This window comes from Periplaneta americana, chromosome 9 (assembly GCF_040183065.1).
Source record: "Periplaneta americana isolate PAMFEO1 chromosome 9, P.americana_PAMFEO1_priV1, whole genome shotgun sequence".
NCBI classification, from domain to species: Eukaryota; Metazoa; Arthropoda; class Insecta; order Blattodea; family Blattidae; genus Periplaneta; species Periplaneta americana.
This window is the reverse complement of record NC_091125.1, coordinates 130,339,121-130,359,916: the sequence shown is the minus strand read 5'-3', so window position 1 is coordinate 130,359,916 and position 20,796 is coordinate 130,339,121. Positions and strand designations below refer to the sequence as shown.

At 36.9% G+C, this 20,796-nt stretch overlaps 1 protein-coding gene and 1 non-coding gene across 2 annotated transcripts in view; both read right to left on the bottom strand.

The window, feature by feature from the left end:
• The window catches only part of LOC138706515 (UDP-glucosyltransferase 2-like), a 98,068-nt gene that overhangs the window by 51,913 nt on the left and 25,359 nt on the right, over window positions 1–20,796 (bottom strand). The gene's annotated exons all lie outside the window — the stretch shown is intronic.
• On the bottom strand, window positions 6,355–6,428 carry TRNAS-GGA (transfer RNA serine (anticodon GGA)). The gene has a single exon. It is a non-coding gene; the product is annotated as a tRNA-Ser (tRNA).

The window sequence follows — 20,796 nt, the reverse complement described above, 5'->3', positions numbered from 1 at the left end:
ACGAAAATCCATTAAACGGTCCCAAGGTCTGTGTCTGGTGTGCCGAAAGTGCTAAACGAATATCCGGTCCTTTTTTTTTTTAATGAAACAATTAATATTGACCGATACAAAACAATAATTTTGAATCGGATTTCCCCCTTAATTAACTAAGAAGAACGAAGCTATATTATGTTTCAGCAAGACAGGGCTAGAGCTCATAAGCTGCATCTTCTATGTGAGCGATTGCTGACGTGTTTGATGAGAGAGTAATTGAGGCTGTATTCGGAAAACAGGTTCATAGACCTATTGAAGGATGCACTGAAAGGAATGGTGAACGGGAGAAGAGTTCGGGTAGAAGAAGATATCAAATGATAGAAGACATTAAGATGAGGAGACAAAGAGAAGGCAGAGAATAGGAAATATTGGCGAAATCTGGGTTTGCAGTGAGAGATCTACTCTTTGGCAGAACACTGTATGAATGAATGAATGAATGAATGAGGTCTGCGGGCCCTTTTATCGGATAAAAGTCCGTCAGCTTCTTTTGTTTGTTATGTAACGGTGTCTGAAGTTCGGTGATTTCAGCTTTCGCAGTCAGCTGTGTTATGAGAGGAGCTGTGGAATTCTGTTCAGTTTGTCCTGGCGCCCTGTGCGTCCGTCAGTCACTGTACTAAAAGCCAGGTTATGAACCGACTAAACAGGAAGTAGTTGGCAGGGCGAGAGGAAAGTGAAGGTTAGAGGGGTAGTCTGTTCAGCGATGACACGTTGAGTATGCGGGGTTGGAGGGGAAAAGGACAACGGAGCTGTTCATTGGACCTCACGTGAAAATGTCGTCTGCTAACGAAAATCTGGCAACGGGATCATGGAGACAGTGTAGCCAAACTTCCCAGTTCTTTTGCAGTATACCTTATTTTATTTCAAGGAGTGCAGTTCGGTGGCTTCTTTCAACACCCGCTTACAGATTTATGACTTCCTTCACAAACAACTCTGATAATTCCATCCTGTCCCCTCGTCCAAAGATTGCACAGTTGCCACAATCCTGGTGACTATCGAAGTCAGACTGACGGGGTTCTTGGAATTCGGAAAAGATGCGACAACTGTGTCTCCACGTGGATTTGAGGGGAGCCTGTCAATTCTTCTGAACGAAGATTGTGATTGGTTAATAAGAAGAGAAGACAAGATTTCCATCACAGTAAGGAAGACATTTATTTATGACAACCTATTAGTAGTGAGCAGTAGAAGGTCTGTCGGCAAAGTCCTTTCTATGAAACTGCACTCCATGAAATAAAATAAGGTATACCACGTGCATTACGAGTCGCATTTCGTACCAGCGTCATTAGCTCGTGCTTTCTTAAAAACAGCAATTTTAATTACTAATATTGTTGATAGTGTTATCGATAACTACAGACAGTAGTTATTTTAAACATATCGGTGAAAAACGCTGAACACGCTTTGAATCTCGCGCCACTATGTGGCAACAGAGCTCAGAAAGAGAGCAACAAAACGTTGCTTCCGGTTTAGTCGGTTCATAACCTGGCTTTTAGTATAGCAGTTGTTGCGGAGCGAGAGACTTAAGCCTTGGTTTTTCTGAACCGATGCAATCGACGTGCAAGGCGGGGGGCAGTGCATGGTTGCGCCCCACGATCAGGTAAGATGCAACAGATAAAATAGGATCCCTATTTTGTGGGCATATTTGCGCCCGTTCCCATCAGGTAGAGAAAAGGGGCATGGCATAGTTGCGCCTCGATGAAATAGGTAGAGAAAAAGACATTACGGGAACTCGAGCCTCGGAATCAACCAACCTTATTGATTTTTATTCGATTTAATATTCATTATCGATAGGCTACCGTAAAAATGAACACTATGAAGTTGGCAGTACTTTATTAACTAACTGACATAGGATATTCAAGTGAGTGAGTAGTTGGAATATGGGACCTTAGCAATCTTGACATTTTTATTACTTATTTCCACACCAGCTGTGGCGTATAGTGAGGTTAATTTAAAATGAATGTTAAGATTAGTGACAAGGGAAAAGAGATAATAATTGACAATGGCTTTAAGTTTCGATTTGCGAAACCCTGTACCGTATTTTATGGCAATCACTTACGTGTGTACTATGTCCTCTCCATTATGCTACCTGATTTCAATGCAGCTACCACTATAATATTTTTAAGTAATTTATTTATTTTATGACAATCACTTTCGCGTGTACTATGTCCATAGAGCGCAACTATGCCATGTCCATCCTACTACCTGATTTCTTTGGGGCGCAACTATGCCATGTCCATTCTGCTACTTGATTTCTTCAGGGCGCAACTATGCCATGCCTAGACCTCCCAATTGACCGTGGGGCGAAACTATGCCATACCGGAGGCGGGCCTTGCATCTCGCACGTCGCATGCGTCGGTTCAGAAAAACCAAGGCTTTAGATCTCGTGTTAAATAATGCAGGAAATATAGTGTGAAAGTAATACAGTGTGAAAGTAATATAATACAAATAAAAGGAGAGAACACAGAAAAGTTAATCTGAAACGTTAAGAAAGACGAATGAAGAGAAGATGAGGTAAAATTTGTGTGTTGGTGAAAGGAGATGTGCTGAAGAAAAACATTTTGTGGCCGTTAGTTCCTGTTGCAAGATGTTATGTTTTATAAAATTTACAAGTGATTAACAGAATGTGTATTTCACTACAATTATAATGCAAGGTAGAATCACGCAGGACTATAGTTTATCAGTCGGCATGTCGATAAAATGCAAAGAGATGGGCTGAAAAATAACAGAGAATTCTAAGGTCATACTTTAAAATATTTGAATGTACAGTGTAATCTTAGAAGAAATGGAGTTCACGTGTCGTAGAGTGGCTTTAAACTGATTTCAAATTTCTGCGAAAAGAATAACAATAATACTCATACAAAAAAACTCTTAAATAATTATTTTCAAGAAAAAAGAGGTTCATATTGGAAACAAGCTGCATAAATTTGATATAAATGTGTGGGACATGTCAGTATCGCTCTTGAAATCAATTCCACATAGTAGGAGTCATTACTGCTACCATCAAACCAACTTTGAGTACCGGTATTTTCATAACCCACGCCCAAATGTAAAAAAAAACCTATTTAATCTTTTGTGATTATTTCAAAGAGAAGACAGGTCGTGAACTAAAAATTATATATAAAACTCATTTCACATAAATATTTCAAGCAGAATTGCAATTCTCGTTTTCGAAAATCTGAAGCGGAATTCTGCGATTTTTTACTGCCTGTGAACAGAAGTATGGGATCTATTTAAGTAAGGTAGAAGTCCCAAATATCGCCCACTTTAAGGAATTTTGTGACTCAAAGATGTACTGCACACAAGTAAAAAAAAATATGTGTAAAGTTGTATCTGAAGGGACAGTACGACTCAGTTTTTACCAGAAAATGGGATTGACGGATGATGGATTTTCTGAATGAAATTTGGGCAGGCAATTTCTTGCAATGTTTTCCTTTTTTTCTTTTTTTATCCTGTCATTCTTTGTTTATATTTGACACCATTGACCACATGAGTTTTCGATCCGTAGGTGAATGTGGAAAATGTGGTTTTGTTGTAAATATAAGCGTATGAAAAAGTGATGTTTAGATTACACCCTATCATAGTCAGAGTACCTCAGAACATAACAACCCATTACCCCAACCACAGAATTAGAGGCAGAGGATGATGACGTGGATTAATTATATTAATCAACGTCGGTGAATGAAATGTTAAAATTTGCTTTCTCATTTGACTTAAAGAAACTGACAGATTCTTAAGAATTTTAGGGTGTAGGTCTGACTGAGAAAAATATTATGAGTTGGCAACACTGGCCTCTAGTTTTCAACAGGAACTGTAACGAGTAAGGCTAGGGCTCCACTAGCTGTATTTGACAGCTGTTGTGAGCTGCAGACTACTGCCTGAAAATGGAATACACGCAAAACAATCTAGGTGGCTATATGGGCAGTATTGCACTGCGCCTAACAGAATTACGGCGGCAGTGCCAAGGTCTACTGCCGGAGGAATAGAACATTTTCGTGCCGTTATCTGTCGCCGAAGCCTGGCTCCACTGGCCGTAGTAGTCAGCTGGCAGCTGTAGTAAAACAGTCTACGTTTCGCAGTGCTTGTAGTTGTGTCACAATAGTGTTGTTGATTGATTGTTTGCAATTTGTAAAATGGAGCTTGATAGTGAGGAAATAAATTATTGAAATTGAGAAATATCCCGTACTGCAAATTTGGGTTGCCAACTTGTTTTGAAGAAAATACGGGAGATTAAGGAATCGACAAAATTTCGAATATAAAATTGACAAATGTTCCATTCAGTTAGCTACTAAAAACAACTTTATTCTACACTTCGCCAGCTAGGCTTAAATTACGAGTATTTTGAGACAGATTTTTCTCGCTTAAACGTTAAACTCGACTGCAGTTTTCAGCTCTGATTTGATTAGATGTGTCGTGCTCCTGTTTCGAACGTCTGTCTAATTGTCCATGAGGCGAAACACCCCCTAAGTATGAGCATTATTACTTGGTATGCTTACTTATTTACTTACAAATGGCTTTTAAAAAATCCGCAGGTTCATTGCCGCCTTCACATAAGCCCGCCATCGGTCCCTATCCTGTGCAAGATTAATCCAGTCTCTATCATCATATCCCACCTCCCTCAAATCCATTTTAATAGTATCCTCACATCCATGTCTCGGCGTCCACAAAGGTCTTCTTCCTTTCGGTCTCCCAACTAACATTCTATATGCATTTCTGGATTCGTCCATACGTGCTACATGCCCTGCCCATCTCAAACGTCTGTTCCTATTATCTCCTAACTATGTCAGGTGAAGAATACAATGCGTGCAGTTCTGCGTTGTGTAATTTTCTCCATTCTCCTGTAATTTCATTCCTCTTAGCCCCAAATATTTTCCTAAGAACCTTATTCTCAAACACCCTTAATCTCTGTTCTTCTCTCAAAGTGAGAGTCCAAGATTCACAACCATACAGAATAATTACTTCGTATGCTTAGAACAAAATTCCGACATCCGGTAGAACTAAAAGAATTTAGTTGGATATTCCCTAAGTTTGTGATGCATTGCAGCAAACATGCCTTCATGTTTTCTCCACACCTGTGGAGTAACGGCTAGAGTGTCTGGCCGCGAAACCAGGTGGCCCGGGTCCGATTCCCGGTCGGGGCAAGTTACCTTGTTAAGGTTTTATCCGGGGTTATCCCTCAACCCAATTTGAGCAAATGCTGGGTGACTTTAGGTGCTGGACCCTGGACTCATTGCACCGGCATTATCACCTTCATCTCATTTAGACACTAAATAACCTGAGATGTTGATAAAGCGTCGTAAAATGACCTACTAAAAAATATATATATAGGATGTATCCGCCATTTTCTTTGATGCAATCTTCGACGACGGCGAACCATTAGCAAACATACAATCACCTTGATAAATAGCGTGCTCATTTTCAGTGCAATTTTTGCTTGATCTTGTAGTACACAAAGAACATCACAACGCTGTTTTCAGCTGAACAACAGGAGTGGAGCCGGGCCAGAGCACAGCGGAGCAGTAGACTACGGCTTTCACACGCAGAAAATTTACATTAAGTAGAGCCACGTTCTTGCAGTACAAATCTAGGCAGTAGAATGCAGCTCACAGCAGCCGTCAAACACAGCTAGTGGAGCCCTAGCCTAATGCGTAACTTTTCAAAAAGTGCAAAAAAATGTTTGGAACAAGAAGGCATCTTTCTTAATTTGGATCAATAAATGTTTTTACTGCTTACAACTAGTAACATTTTACGTCAATAGTTTGTGGTGTGTCGAATTACCAATACTGCACTGTATATCACAGTTCGCAAGCTTCTGCGTAACGCCATGTCCGAGGTTAAGGCGGGCAAGGCGGTGCGTGCGATGCGATGCGTTTACTGCGGTTGACGTTCACAATCAATCTGTTTGTAATAAATGGAGTTGTCCAACGTGAACACGAGACGCGTGCGATTCATACGATGCTGTGAAGCCGCACCGCACAATTTGTTTGGAATTTAAAACGGTTTGATTTTCACCGCAGATGTCGTCCGGCAAGCAATAGCAATTGAAGTGTTAATTTCCGAAGTACAAACAAGAAATGTATTGTGGAACAAAAGAAACCCTCAGTACAAGGATTGTTTAGCTATTGACAAAGAATGGGACTCTGTAGCTGATAGTACGGGATATTGAATTAAGTTTAAAGTAAGTAAATATATAGGTTTTAATCAATGTTTATTGTAAACATCATCTTACGATGTTGGATGACGTATATACGTCCGTTGATGTGACATATTAATGAATATTTAAATACTTATATAGTCACAATCATGCCATGGTATGAAAGAAAAATTTCACAACCTCGAGCAGGAGTCGAACCTGCGACTTCCTGTATTCCAGTCAGGCGCTCTACCAACTGAGCTATCGAGTTCTCTTCACGCCAAAGGCTTGAAATTCTCCTCTCATACTGGCGACTCTGTTATAGAGTACTGTCCATAGCGTCTGATCTAGTCAGCACTGCTTATGGGTGGAAAGAAACATTGTAAATGTAAACTTCATCTTACGATGTTGGATGACGTATATACGTCCTTTGGCGTGAAACGAACTCGATAGCTCAGTTGGTAGAGCGCCTGACCGGAGTACAGGAAGTCGCAGGTTCGAATCCCGCTCGAGGTTATGAAATTTTTCTTTCATACCATGGCATGATTGTGACTATATAAGTATTTAAATATTCATTAATGTCACATCAACGGACGTATATATGTCATTCAACATCGTAAGATGAAGTTTACATTTACAATGTTTCTTTCCAACCATAAGCAGTGCTGACTAGATCAGACGCTATGGACAGTACTCTATAATAAGAGTCGCCAGTATGAGAGGAGAATTTCAAGCCTTTGGCGTGAAACGAACTCGATAGCTCAGTTGGTAAAGCGCCTGACCGGAGTGCAAGAAGTCGCAGGTTCGAATCCCGCTCGAGGTTGTGAAATTTTTCTTTCATACCATGGCATGATTGTGACTATATAAGTATTTAAATATTCATCAATGTTTATTGTTTTCAAAACCCGTAATAATGAGATTACTTAAACATTAAATTACTTTCAATTAAAATTATTGATAAAAGGTGTCTCGCACATTTTCTGCTGCTCTCGACGTACGATTGTTTGCCTTCGAGTCCTGGAAATTATGATATCCTTGCGTCACATTATCTTCCGAGGCATTGGTAGAAGTATCCTATTCCTAGTCAATTATAGCGCTATGGAAAATTATTTTACAATATGAAATGCATTTTCTACAATAATTTCAATAGATTTCAACAACATTCCATTCTATAGTCATTCTTCAAAGTGATAAACGGTAATTGAAATATGAGGCCGTTATCTTCTTTTGAACTCTTCTAGTATAGGGTCTCATTAGATATGTTCTTAAAGGATAAGCTTTGTCTCCTAAGAATAAAAATTAAGTCTTTTTTTTTTTCGAAGTTAGGTACCTGCGCAACTTTTCGTAAAGGTAAAGAGTCATTTTTTTATGTTTCGATAAATAGCTGAGTTATGAAATATTCATGCATAATTGTCTTTTCTATATGCGTCCACGTCGATCATTAAAAATCGATATTTTGCATTTAAAACTGCCGTACGCAGTTACATTGGACACCTTCGCTTTTCCTCGCAGATATTTGCGATGCGTGTTTTAACGCGGTTTAGAATATGCCATTAGGAAAGTTCAGGATAACAGGCAGGGTTTGGAATTGAACGGGTTACATCAGCTTCTTGTCTATGCAGATGACGTGAATATGTTAGGAGAAAATACACAAACGATTAGGGAAAACACGGAAATTTTACTTGAAGCAAGTAAAGCGATCGGTTTGGAAGTAAATCCCGAAAAGACAAAGTATATGATTATGTCTCGTGACCAGAATATTGTACGAAATGGAAATATAAAAATTGGAGATTTATCCTTCGAAGTGGTGGAAAAATTCAAATATCTTGGAGCAACAGTAACAAATATAAATGACACTAGGGAGGAAATTAAACGCAGAATAAATATGCGAAATGCGTGTTATTATTCGGTTGAGAAGCTCTTATCATCCAGTATGCTGTCCAAAAATCTGAAAGTTAGAATTTATAAAACAGTTATATTACCGGTTCTTCTGTATGGTTGTGAAACTTGGACTCTCGATCTGAGAGAGGAACATAGGTTAAGGGTGTTTGAGAATAAGGTGCTTAGGAAAATATTTGGGGCTAAGCGGGATGAAATTACAGGACAATGGAGAAAGTTACACAACGCAGAACTGCACGTATTGTATTCTTCACCTGACATAATTAGGAACATTAAATCCAGACGTTTGAGATGGGCAGGGCATGTATCACGTATGGGCGAATCTAGAAATGCATATAGAGTGTTAGTTGGGAGACCGGAGGGAAAAAGACCTTTGGGGAGGCCGAGACGTAGATGGGAGGATAATATTAAAATGGATTTGAGGGAGGTGGGATATGATGATAGAGATTGGATTAATCTTGCACAGGATAGGGACCAATGGCGGGCTTACGTGAGGGTAGCAATGAACCTTCGGGTTCCTTAAAAGCCATTTGTAAGTAAGTAAGTTTTAACGCGGTGCCCGCATTGCTCGTGCTCGCATTTACTTAGGACACGGCGTAACCGGAGTTTGCGAGCTGCTCGACCGAGAGCCGGGTCGCCGCCGTGTTGCGGTTTCTCTAAAGTATATGCAACCAGTAGTTGCACATTAGAATTTCGCCAAAGTGACCTTCTTTCAGTACAATCTTATCTCGCTGTACCTCCCACACTTCCTACTGCGCTATAGCCTATACACATTTAATTATCTTCTGGGTTGTAGAATTTATCTATGCAGCAGATTTTGCATGGAAGTCGCGGGCAGCAAAGCGGATCATTATGTGTCCATGACAGAGTGTTTATTTTGTTTTCACTATTGCTTTGACGCAATAGAATTCAGACTATATCAGTTATCTTGACGTGTACTTTCTACAGTAGTTGTTTACATGAATCGGTAAATAACAACAGTTGACCAAACCGAAGTTTTACATAAGATAAGATACCTTGACAACTATGTCACACGTGAAGTAGACCAGGGATTCCCAACCTTTTTCATTCCGCTGCACACTTGACTGAAGGCAAAATTTTCGGGGCACACTGGTTTAAAGACCGTTATATCAGACCAGCAATTGGCAATGTTGAATTGTCGTTGCCTGAGATTTATATTAAATTTAAGTTTGAATTAAAATTATTAATGTCGAATTGCAGTTGACAGAAACTTAATTTATTTCCTTATTACAAAACCTATTACAAATGACAAAACAAACAAAAAGTTTAAGTACTTTATAAACAAAATGTTCCATCAATGTGACACTTGGAATTGATGTGGCTTGCAAATCCTGTCAATCCTGGATCGAATGTTTCAACATACAACTTGTAGATCGGCTTCAGCGTTAGACAGACGAATCCTGCAACTTGATTTTATATTTTGCAATTCATTTTGATTAATTTTCAGAAAAGTCTATGATATATAATACGAATATTCATTTTCAGTCAATGACTTTACTATTAATATATGTAAGGTGCGTGTCCTTACATTACATGATTTAATATTATATAAACGTTTTCGTCGGTTTCATACCAACATCATCAGATAAAACATTCTATATAGCAATATCATCACTAACAGGTACATATGTCTCTACAAACCAAAATACAATATATATTAATAAGCATGCAATATGATAAAAACCAACATACAGTAATTAGGACATAAATGTGTCTTTCTTGTGTGACTACACCCTACTGTCAAATGATTAAAAAGCACACGTGTGATTACAATACTTGTACAAATAATAAAAAATAAAATGAAATCTGTATACTATATTGTGTGAAGATATGCATTACAGTCTTTGAACTATGTTAACTGATTTGTTCGTGCCCGAATTCTTGTTTTATCATTACTGCACCTCTTTTCACCTTCTAAATGTATGTATGTCCTAATATATAGACTGAGGTTCTGTCTTGAGTCTAATTATTCAAAGTTGTTATGGATATCATTTGTATCCGACGATATATTTCAATATTAGGTTGTCTTGTGATGTTGATTTGCGGCATATACTTGAACGTGCATTATGAGCGGTGATGTTCTTCAATATAGTTAATTTACGGACGGTATCCAAATACCGAAAATGTCTGATCACACAAGTACGATGTTGAGAATGGCAATAACATTCCAATAGCCTGCTTTGATATAGATGGGTAATGTTCTGTAATGCTTAGCCAGAAAGAATCCACACGAATTGGCCTCACTGCTAATGTTGAATCACAATACAAATCAATTAGTTCTTGTCTTTCCACTGTCATCAGATCCAAATATTCAACTCTATCGGCAAAATCAAAAGGCGTCATAATCCAGTGTAAATTTGTTGTGAAGAGCAATGGAAAATAGTTTTGAATTTTTTATTCCAGGTTCACAATATGCTCAGCAATCAATTGTTTCAACTTTTCAGTTTTATTTCCCGAAACCATATTCTGCTATGTGGGGAAGTTCGATAGATCTCCTTTCGAAATAGAGTACTTCCAAGAACTGAGTTTCCTCTAGAAACCTTTTTGTTTGTCGGGGTAATTATATTCTCTTGGCGTCCTTGCAGTGGCAAGTTTATATCGTTGTTTTTTTAATTTATCTGCAGGATAAGCCAGTTTAAAACACTAGCTTTCGTGTTCGAGAATGCAGTAAATAAAAGTAACCCTCCTCCTCAAAAAAATGTACATAACTCTTCTTTCAGTTACAGAACCCGGTTTAAAACTTGGCCCCTGGATAAATACCTTACCTCTGTGCGGAAAAGTAAGGTCTTATGGACTGAATCCATATCATGACAAAGTTTATAAAAAATTCGTACCTTTACAGAACAAGATTTTATAAATGTCACCATTTGTACAGTGCCATCGAGCACCTTAGACAACTCTTCTCCAATTATCTTAGCTAACAATGCTTCCCTATGCAGAAAGAAGTGTGTAACTATTATTGATGGAGTTTCATTCTTTTCTCTGGAAACAAATCCTTCACAAAAGGCACAGCAATCACACCATGTTAAACCAGAATCTGTTGACGACTCACTCCTTCAAATGTGTCACTTCCAGTCGTTGTGGTCTTCAGTTCTAAGCAAAACAAAAGTTGTTCAATAATACTTGTTCCATAAACAAAACGACAAAATCAAAGTAACTGAACTTTGTTGTTCCTGTCGGTACCTCATCTACTTGAAGATCAAATTGCTTGTTTGCTTCCTTTAATTTGTTCAAAGGGATTCTGATTTTCGTCCTCGGACATTTCTGCAATACGTCGACTAATCGTGTTGCTGAAAAGGCACTTTAGAAATTTGCTCTTTAACTGCTTTTCCAAGCATGGTTTCAACAATAAGCTGGGCCAAATAAGGTTTCACCATTAATATGTGGTTTCATCTTTATTGCTATCAATTCAGCAACTTTCAATGACGCCTCAAGTGCATTAACTGAAAGGGTAACCCTTTCTTCCATTCTTTTTCCTGCACTACGTTCTTCTTTTAGAATAAATTTAAAATATGATGCAAGTTTGTGAGGCTCATCGGGATGTTTGGTTGTTAGATGTCCTTCAGCTTGCTCGGAAAAATTGCTAAACTACAACTGTAGGTGACCAAGTTTGAGAAAAGTTATATGCACAATTTCCCGTGTCTGCCCATTCCTTACAAAATTATAAAACCATACTTCAAACTCTTATCACGGACGTTGAAAAGAAATCTGCAGACGTTACGTCTATTGACAAAAAAGGTGCAATTGTTTATCTGCCCTCTCACATCTGCTCCTATTGAAGGTCCCCCTGATCTGCAATTAGAATTGATTGACTTGAAGAATAATACAGCTATGCGATGTTCAGCGATATCTGGTCCTGAGGTTTATAAAAGTCTACCACAGTGATGTCAACTGATGCCCATAGGAGCAAGCGGGCGCTTTAGAGCCCAGGAGAACCTGAGCGCTTTACAGCGGAAAGAAAAGAGACAGGCGAAAGAGTAGTAGGCTATATGCCGCTTGGTCGAGCTATATACAGGGATGGCCAGCACTGGTTCAATGGATAAAGGGAAGAGAAGTTATTAAACTGTATCCATGTTAATTTTTAGATTTGTCTGAGAAGTATAAGTGCATTATAAGAATGTACGTTTTAATTTTAATGTTCATTTTTCACAAGTTTGCTTTTTTATTCAAAATAAATATTTTCTCAACTTTTTTTACAGAAAAGTGAAATTTTCAGATATGTTTGTTTAATAGCCTTACAGGTACCAAAACTATGTTTTCGTAAATCTAATATGTCGTAAATACGTTTTACTGAAGATAGTGTATTAAAATGTTTGAAAATATTCGAATTGAAAATGTTTGTAAGGAAATGAATTAACAAAGCAAATACTGTTACATCACAAACAAAAGATATGTGCCTATGTGTTGGTAAAACGTCAGCTCTATAGCGTCAGCAAATTTCGAGATAATTTAAAATTCTGATAACAGAAAGTTGCGCACCAATATCACCTAAAAGCATAATACCATAACAGTCTTATTATGTAATATTAGTTGCAGTTAAAACATATACCTAGACAACTTTGCTTTGTACTATAATATTGTTTTGATTACTTTTATAAGGCTAAAGATACCATCAATATCAATTTCAACTTATCATGTCATATTCAGTGTTTTTCTTTGGGATAACACTTTCTTTATGAATGATGTGTTTAATTCACTTAGTACAGTATAGTTGTAGTTATTATGGAATTTGTGTGAATATCCCTTCTTTATGTTATTAACGTTTAAAACACAACTGCAACATTAGGCTAAGAAATAAGTGTTAGTACTTTTGTTTTACAGACAATATAGAAAATAACAAACAGAAAGAAGCCATATAAAAATAACGACATAAAATTTCACGTTCAGTTTGAAGTTTGTGCACCACTGTTTTCTTAATCGAACAGGCTACTTATTCCTCCTAGCATACCTAGCGCTTAATGCCCGCACACGACGTCAAGGTCAGAAAAATGCGCTTGCTTTGACATCACTGGTCTACCAGAAGAGGATTTTCCAAACCTACGATTGTTTACTGGACGATTAATGGCGATGTTCGGTTCGACCTATCTATGCGAACAGTTATTTTCCAAGATGAATATCAATAAAAGCGACATATGCAGCAGATTAACTGATTTTCATTTAGTGTTCCAATTGAGATTATGTTCAGATATTCAGCCTGATATTGATAAACTGGTAAAACCTGAAAGGTATCAGCGTCTCTCTTCAGAACATGTCCAACACGAGTAATAATGTAATGCGACTGTATCTATTATATTATTATTATTATTATTATTATTATTATTATTATTATTATTATTATTATTAGTATTAGTATTATTATTATTATTATTATTATTATTATTATTATTATTATTATTATTATTATTATAGTGTTCTGTATTGCATTGTGTTACTTACAAACTAGCTCTCAAATACGTCACTGCCGACGACATATTCAATGGTTTGTTTTTATGCTAGAATAGATGTCAACAGACTAACGTCATCTTTATCGTAAAAGTATATCTCACTCCTGCATTACCACATCGCTGCCTTTTCATTTGCGTATTTCAAAATTTCCAACCGCGCCCTCATCATCACGAAAAAATTAGTTGCCATGACTTTTGAGTATAGGAACCGGATTTTTATGTAACATCAAGGTGTGAAAAAATGTACATATTTATGTAAGAAAAATAAGCTGAATATGTACCAAAATATGTAAAATCATGAAAATATTTAATATCAATATATGGCAGGTATAGGATAGGTAAGACTCTCCAGTTGTGATTTCATAGAGCACCCGATTTTTTACCGCACGCTTGACACATTACTATTTCTCCACATGTAGTGAAAGCTTCGTCCATCGCAATCCATGATTTTATTTTTGTCGTTAGAGTTGAAGATACAGGGGCCATTTTAGTGAGTTAAAAGCAGTAGATAAACTCATTTGCACTTTATACTGTAAGTACTAAAACTAGAGAACTGAGTGAAATGAATGACAACAGAACTGCAAGCACTGTTTCGCTTTACTGGATTAGTAGAAAATAAGAAATGTGGGACACATGTATTTTAGCTGCTCCCTTTAAGAAATAAAGTACCTACTAAAATATCAAACTATAGGCATTTACAAACTGTTGTTTGAAAAGTGACATTCCTGTCTCATTCAGAAGGGTAGGATTATTCCAGCCGAGAACCATACTTTCTAATTTCTCAGAAAATCCCATTTCCGTATAGGTCTACTAAATTTAAAGTAAAGGGGCAAAGCAATAACCTGAGAAGCTATTTATTTTAATCTTTCAACATATTTCCAGTTTGTTCCTTTACTCCAGCTTCTTTTAAAAATTTGGCTACTTTATTGCGGCTCATGTCAGACTTGATACGAGTTTTCCTGAAAGGATTAATGAAGAGGGTGGGTAACGTTGCAAATTGCATGGGAACGGCTTGTTAAGACGTGTGCAGGACAATTATATCCCTTCTTGGGTAAGTAAAAAGTTTTTTTTTTAAATCGGTGTATTTCAAATTGTAAAATTCCCCAGTAGAAGTTTTTTTTTTTCTTTTAGTGAAGTAGAAATGAATAAAACCTCTAAATATGTAGATTATGTAATACCAGCCCATGATATGTAATGTGGGGTAAATATGTAAAAATATGTAGTATCCAATTTTAATATATTAATGATAATTACAAGATTCGCAAAGATTTGTTATTTATATACGGTTAGGTTGAAAGAAATATAATATGTAATTACATAAAAATCCGGTCCCTAGTTATGACCCAGCCCCCGTATTTATAAAATTATTTAAATATGAATCAATCAATACAATCTGCATGAATTAAAGCATACAATGTATAAAAATGAGAAGTTATAAACACAAAGACAGTGTTAAGCTGCGTCTTGTAAAGTAGGCTGTATCTGTAATTCGTAACGTTTCTAATTAAATAAAACTGATGTCTAAGTTAGCAGAGGTTCAATTTTGTTGAAGTTGCTCCGTGTATCAGCTGCACAGGGAAATGGAACATCCTTAATTCCTTAACGTTTCTATATAAATATCGCACTGATTTCACCTTCAACTTTCTGTACAGAACGTTCATGAAGTCCCTGTACTCAAAGGTTTACAAATTTATTGCATGTAACTAATATATTACATAAATGTTACCATGTTGAATGACTTTTTTTGTTCAGGAGCATAGCGGATGTTGATAGTAAAACCTCTTGTAGGGAATATTTTTTACATAATAATATTCTTATTGTTTATGATATATATATTTAATGTATTGCAATTAATTTATTCAAATCTTTCCTACTTTCATCTAAATAGTGACTTTCATATTTATGGTACTCGCAATGAAATTAGTTAAATTATTCAGGTACACCACCTTACAAATATTAGCAGAACTTAAAATATGGCTTTTGGTATTAAAATTTACAATACCTTGCCTGAGGATATTAAATATACAAATAATACCTTAAATTCAGGAAGTATATAAAAAAAGAAATAGATCAAATTTTATTGTGTCCCTACAGTCTGGAGAACGCACGTGTTGGCCTTTGAACTCTTGCCCAATATATTTTATATTTGACTTCATTGTAATTTTAATGTATTTAAATGTATTTTATTGACAATGTCTATGCATATTTATGTCTCTGACGATAAGCCTGCCTGCCTATCTTTCTTTACCTGCAGTGGGCTGGACTAGTTTCATAGCATGCCCTGTACGGTTAGTAAACCTTCCCAGGTATTTGACGATAAACTGGATACTCACCTCGAATGTTAAACTGTTTTTTTTATGGATTATAAAATCTAGAGTTATAAAGAAAACGATTTTTATTGATTCAATTTCACAAGCACTGAAAATGTAAATTAAAGAGGAGATCCATGATGTCCTATTTACTATTGCTCTTACAAAGGACTAAACCAATGATAATTCAAAGAAATGTCAAGCCTCCACAGTGGCACGCCATGTTAACAAGAACGGGATATTCAGGAAAAGTTACTAAATTTTATTCATTTCAACGAGAACCACACAAACATCTGTATTTGCATGTTCTTCAAACTTTAAAGAAATATCATTATTAAAATAGCTGAACAAACACATACATGGTACTGCGGTTATATCAGGAGAGCATAGAGGCATACAGGATCAGGTTAAACCTAAACACACAAAGGATTGCAAAAAATAAAGGCCTATATTTTTTTCAGTGTAGCTTCATTTTTCCCAAACATTTAAAAGCAATCAAGCTCTTGATCTAGAAGTGAAAAATGAATCTCCATCAGGTACACCCGCAAGATGGAACTACGACTTACAACTGTGTTTGAGCACGGAGCCAGTATTTTATGTATCTTTCAATCTATAATTCAAAATGGAGGTAAGTCTGATAATGAACGTATAAGAGTGCAGGATGTTTTCTTACTCCTCAGAACTTCGACTTAATATTTCTACTGAATGCCTTCAGATTTCATTCTTTCTCATGTTGATGGCATTAGGCCTATTATCTTAGGCCTATAGAAAAAAAAACTTCTGACACAGGATTTTGCTTGAAGTGAATTGAAGACTTTCAAAAGTTTTTAATGACCTAAGAAATGATTTTGATAACTGCTTGTCTGTAGTTGATAGTTGACGACAGTACACCGGAGGGTAATGATATTTTCTCTTCGTCTTTGTAAAACAATAGAGTTTGGTGAAATGTCGGACGAAAAGAAAGTTTGGTATAGATGTTTAAAACTATTGTTTAACTAAACTTTACCATACTTCTCGAATCAAAAAAAAAATTCTACGTTTTCATATAACTTCCCAGAATATCTGCGTCTTTGAAAATGTTTTAAGGGCATTATTTTGATTTTCCACAGCTGAAAGGTGAATTTTCATTTGTTTGTTTAAACAAGGATTTCTGTACGTAAAGCGTTTCTCATTTACGCAAGTACCTATTTGAGCACAAGCGATCTAGGAGGCACAATTCCAGGCATGTACAAACTTATCAATCTTACAGTAACAATTCCTGTCTCAAGTGCATAATCAGAAACATCATTTCCTGCTCCGAAGAGACTAAATACATACTTACACTATTCCCAAAGCGGAAACAGATTGTCGGCTCTTTTTTGTTGTGGACTGAAAATATATTGCTTTTAACGCTGAAAAGAAATTCACTTTTGTAGAATAGAGTAATTGACTTACATTTTAAGAAACCATGGCGCAATAAAAAAATATGTTTTATTTAACGACGTTCAGCGTTATATCAGCGTCACCGGTGTGCCGGAATTTTGTACAGCAGGCGTTCTTATACATGCCAGTAAATCTACTGACATGAATCTGTCTTTGTTCCTGAAAGTTTCAATATTCCATATTTTTGTGATGTTCTCTAGAAATAATTCTTCCAATGTCAGTTTTGCTGGGAACCATCCTCATAATGGACTCTATGTAAGAATCTGTAAAACATAGTCTTTGTCCAGTTTTGTAAAGATTCATTTGTGAAAAAAAAAAACTGTTCGCAACTATAAGTGTTTCCAAATATTGACATTACTAAGACTTATTCTTCAAACTTATGAGCGAGATAGAATTTAAATAAATAAGTAATAACCTCAGTAAAACTTTGAACATTCTTAAAAACACAGGATTATAACCTCTTGTTTGATTTTAAATAGTTTAGTAAACTTTTGGACTACTTATACTTTCAAATGTTCTTATAATCATCAATCATTTGCACCCTATCATCTCCCACGACGTTCTTTTATTCCTGAAAATTATATAGGTACAGTCTAATGTCGTTCTACATTAAATTTCTTTCAGATAATGTGTTTTTGCACATTATTGAAGATAGGAATTTATCCACAGACACTATAAGGTTAGGTATGCATAGAGTGTTTTCTGTTGAAAGAGAGAGTGAGCGTAGCGAGCAATGCAGGTGCATGGGTACTTGTTAAGGAATTCTGCCGTGGTTTAGGCAGGATGAGATAAGGGTGTAGCTTTATGTGGTTAACTAATCAACGAATCACAGTGCAATGTAAACAAATTAATTGAGGGTCCCACTGCAAGGAGGAGCTATTCCACATAATTCAGATCAGTGAAATTTCAATTTTTTACGCACTTCCTACCATCTGTTGCTCATTTTCCTAACCTATATAGATGTGGCAATGCACGAGCCAATGCTAGAGCACTCTGATTAATTCTAGGATAGGAACTTTTTCAACAAACTCATTTTTCTCACGTTATGGTTAACGTAACATAGCTCACTTTTGCAGCAGACCCCTCAATTGCCGGAGTATAAGTCTGAACCCTATGCACTACGCACGAGAAACGTTTCCCCGTTCAATTGCTGTGATACACATTTCAGTTGTAACCTGGCTATACCTCAGGCTTCACGTCATTCAAGACGTAAAAACAGTCTAAGCCAGTGGCGGGCAAAATGAACGCAACCCACAAGACAGGATTTAAAGGCAACTACATACTGTGGGAGGGGTTGCACTCTACAGTGCAGTGACGGATTTACAGACCGTTGAGCCACTACACTCCTACCTACCATATGTAATTAGAATAGTTCATTCACGTGATATTTAATTAATCATTTTTCAAAGCAATTTCTTCGAAATTGGGATTTATAACTGTGCATGCTATTTTCAGTTGCGCAAGGAGATAAGCATCGCTTAAGCGGGATCTGTGGCTGGACTTTATAAATTTCATTTTAGAAAACAGCTGTTCGCACTGGTAGGTTGATGAATACATACCGTCATTTTCCATAGTTATGGTCCTGGAACACAACTATGGTCCACGATACAACCATTCAAAGATCATTGTAGAAGTAACATAGACCGTTCGTAGATAGCTGCAGTGACTTGAATTAAAACTACAGTAGAGCAAGAATATAGATAAATTAGGTATTACGTTAGGGAGTACAAAATTTGAATAGTTGTATCGTGGACAATAGTTATGTTCCAGGACCATATTCATGGGAAATTACGGTACTCATTATTTTTAAGCAAACTGTCTAAGCAGTCGATATGTAGTACTGGACATCTATTAAAAAATTTTAGCCCCCAGTAGACCTTCACATTCTGCTTTCAAGAAGCCATCATTCTGCAAATTCAGTACCTCTAACTGCAATTCTGGGATAACATTTTCAATTTAAACATGAAAAGGAGTGGCAAAAATATTGAAATCTTTCTCCATCCTTTGAAAGTCACTGAATCTGTGTTCCTTGAACTAGTATAACTGGTGATCTATTTTAAGAATGTACATATTTAAGTTCGCGTCCTGAATATTTGTAACTAATCCTAAACATGAGAAATGAAAGAACCGCCTTTCTTGTAAGTGTGATATCCTCTCGATTCATATGATTCTGCGTGTGTCACTAATGAAGCTCCGAAGTACAGCAGTCCAGTATAATCCGCCACGTACACGCGCAGTATTTTTATGGAGTGGGGGAAGGGGAAGGTAGGGGGTAAGTTTGATGCTTCGCTGAGATCTGACGTCACTGCGGCAATGCCACAGGAATGCCCACCATTGGTGTAAGCACAACTAACCTAATATCCTCATGTTGTGATATAAAGTCCTACCTTTACACATTATACATTGTGCCATTCCATCGTGATTACGGCTTGAATAATCAATCTTCATGCTAAGAGTGAATAACAGTATCGCTGATTCTAGAACTAGTAGTGCGATATGAGTACTAGTTAATAGTCTTCATAATTACACTGATATACCTGAGGTAATTTGGTCGTATAATGGTCAAAAATGGATCAGCTTACCATAAATAAACGTATGAATATAAAAAATAGTTAATTCTTCCCATCACTCCAACAAAATAAATTATACATTTTGAAATAAAATAATCAAACAAACATAATATATAAATATATAAAATTTTATAGGATCTCACTAACGTGTACCATCATGAGGAATTCAGTAGGTACTCTAAAGCAAGCAATCGTATGAAACATGCGAAACATTGCCAGTGTACTTATTCACCCCTGCCATTCCTCTTGCGGCGAAAGAGAGGAAGAGTACAGACGCCCGCGAGCTCAACTGTTTACACTGCGAGCGAAGTACACACGGCGAGCTGACGCTGACATGACTGATGTATAGCATTCGTCTATTACACCGATGTCAAAAGCAGCACATTTTATGACCTTGAAATCACTCGTGGGCGCCAGGAGGTAGGAAACTGCCAGGAAATTGAAAAGGTGAATCGTGTAGAAACCTGATTTCAGAGGGATAGGAAATCAGTGGTGTATAAACAGTAGGAGAGCGTCATGCGTGTAGACAAGGACGATGACTCGCTTCAGAGAATTTCTGCACATACAAATTAATGTGAACTCGTTAAACATTAGCCAGATGCATGTAGTTGAAGTAACGTCAACCAGTTTTCTCCTGATTCATCATCGATAAGCGCACTCCCTTTATCAGATATTAATTTTTAATTTATTTAATAATGCTGCTTGTCTTATGGAAAAATTTGTTTGTTTACTTGGTTATTTAACGACGCTGTATCAACTACAAGGTTACTTAGCGTCGATGAAATTGGTGATAGCGAAATGATATTTGGCGAGATAAGGCCGAGGATTCGCCATAGATTACCTGACATTTGCCTTACGGTTTGGGAAAATCTCTGAAAAAACCCAACCAGGCAATCAGCCCAAGCGGCAATCGAACCCACGCCCGAGCGCAGCTCCGGATCGGCAGGTAAGCGCCTTAGCCACTGGGCTACGCC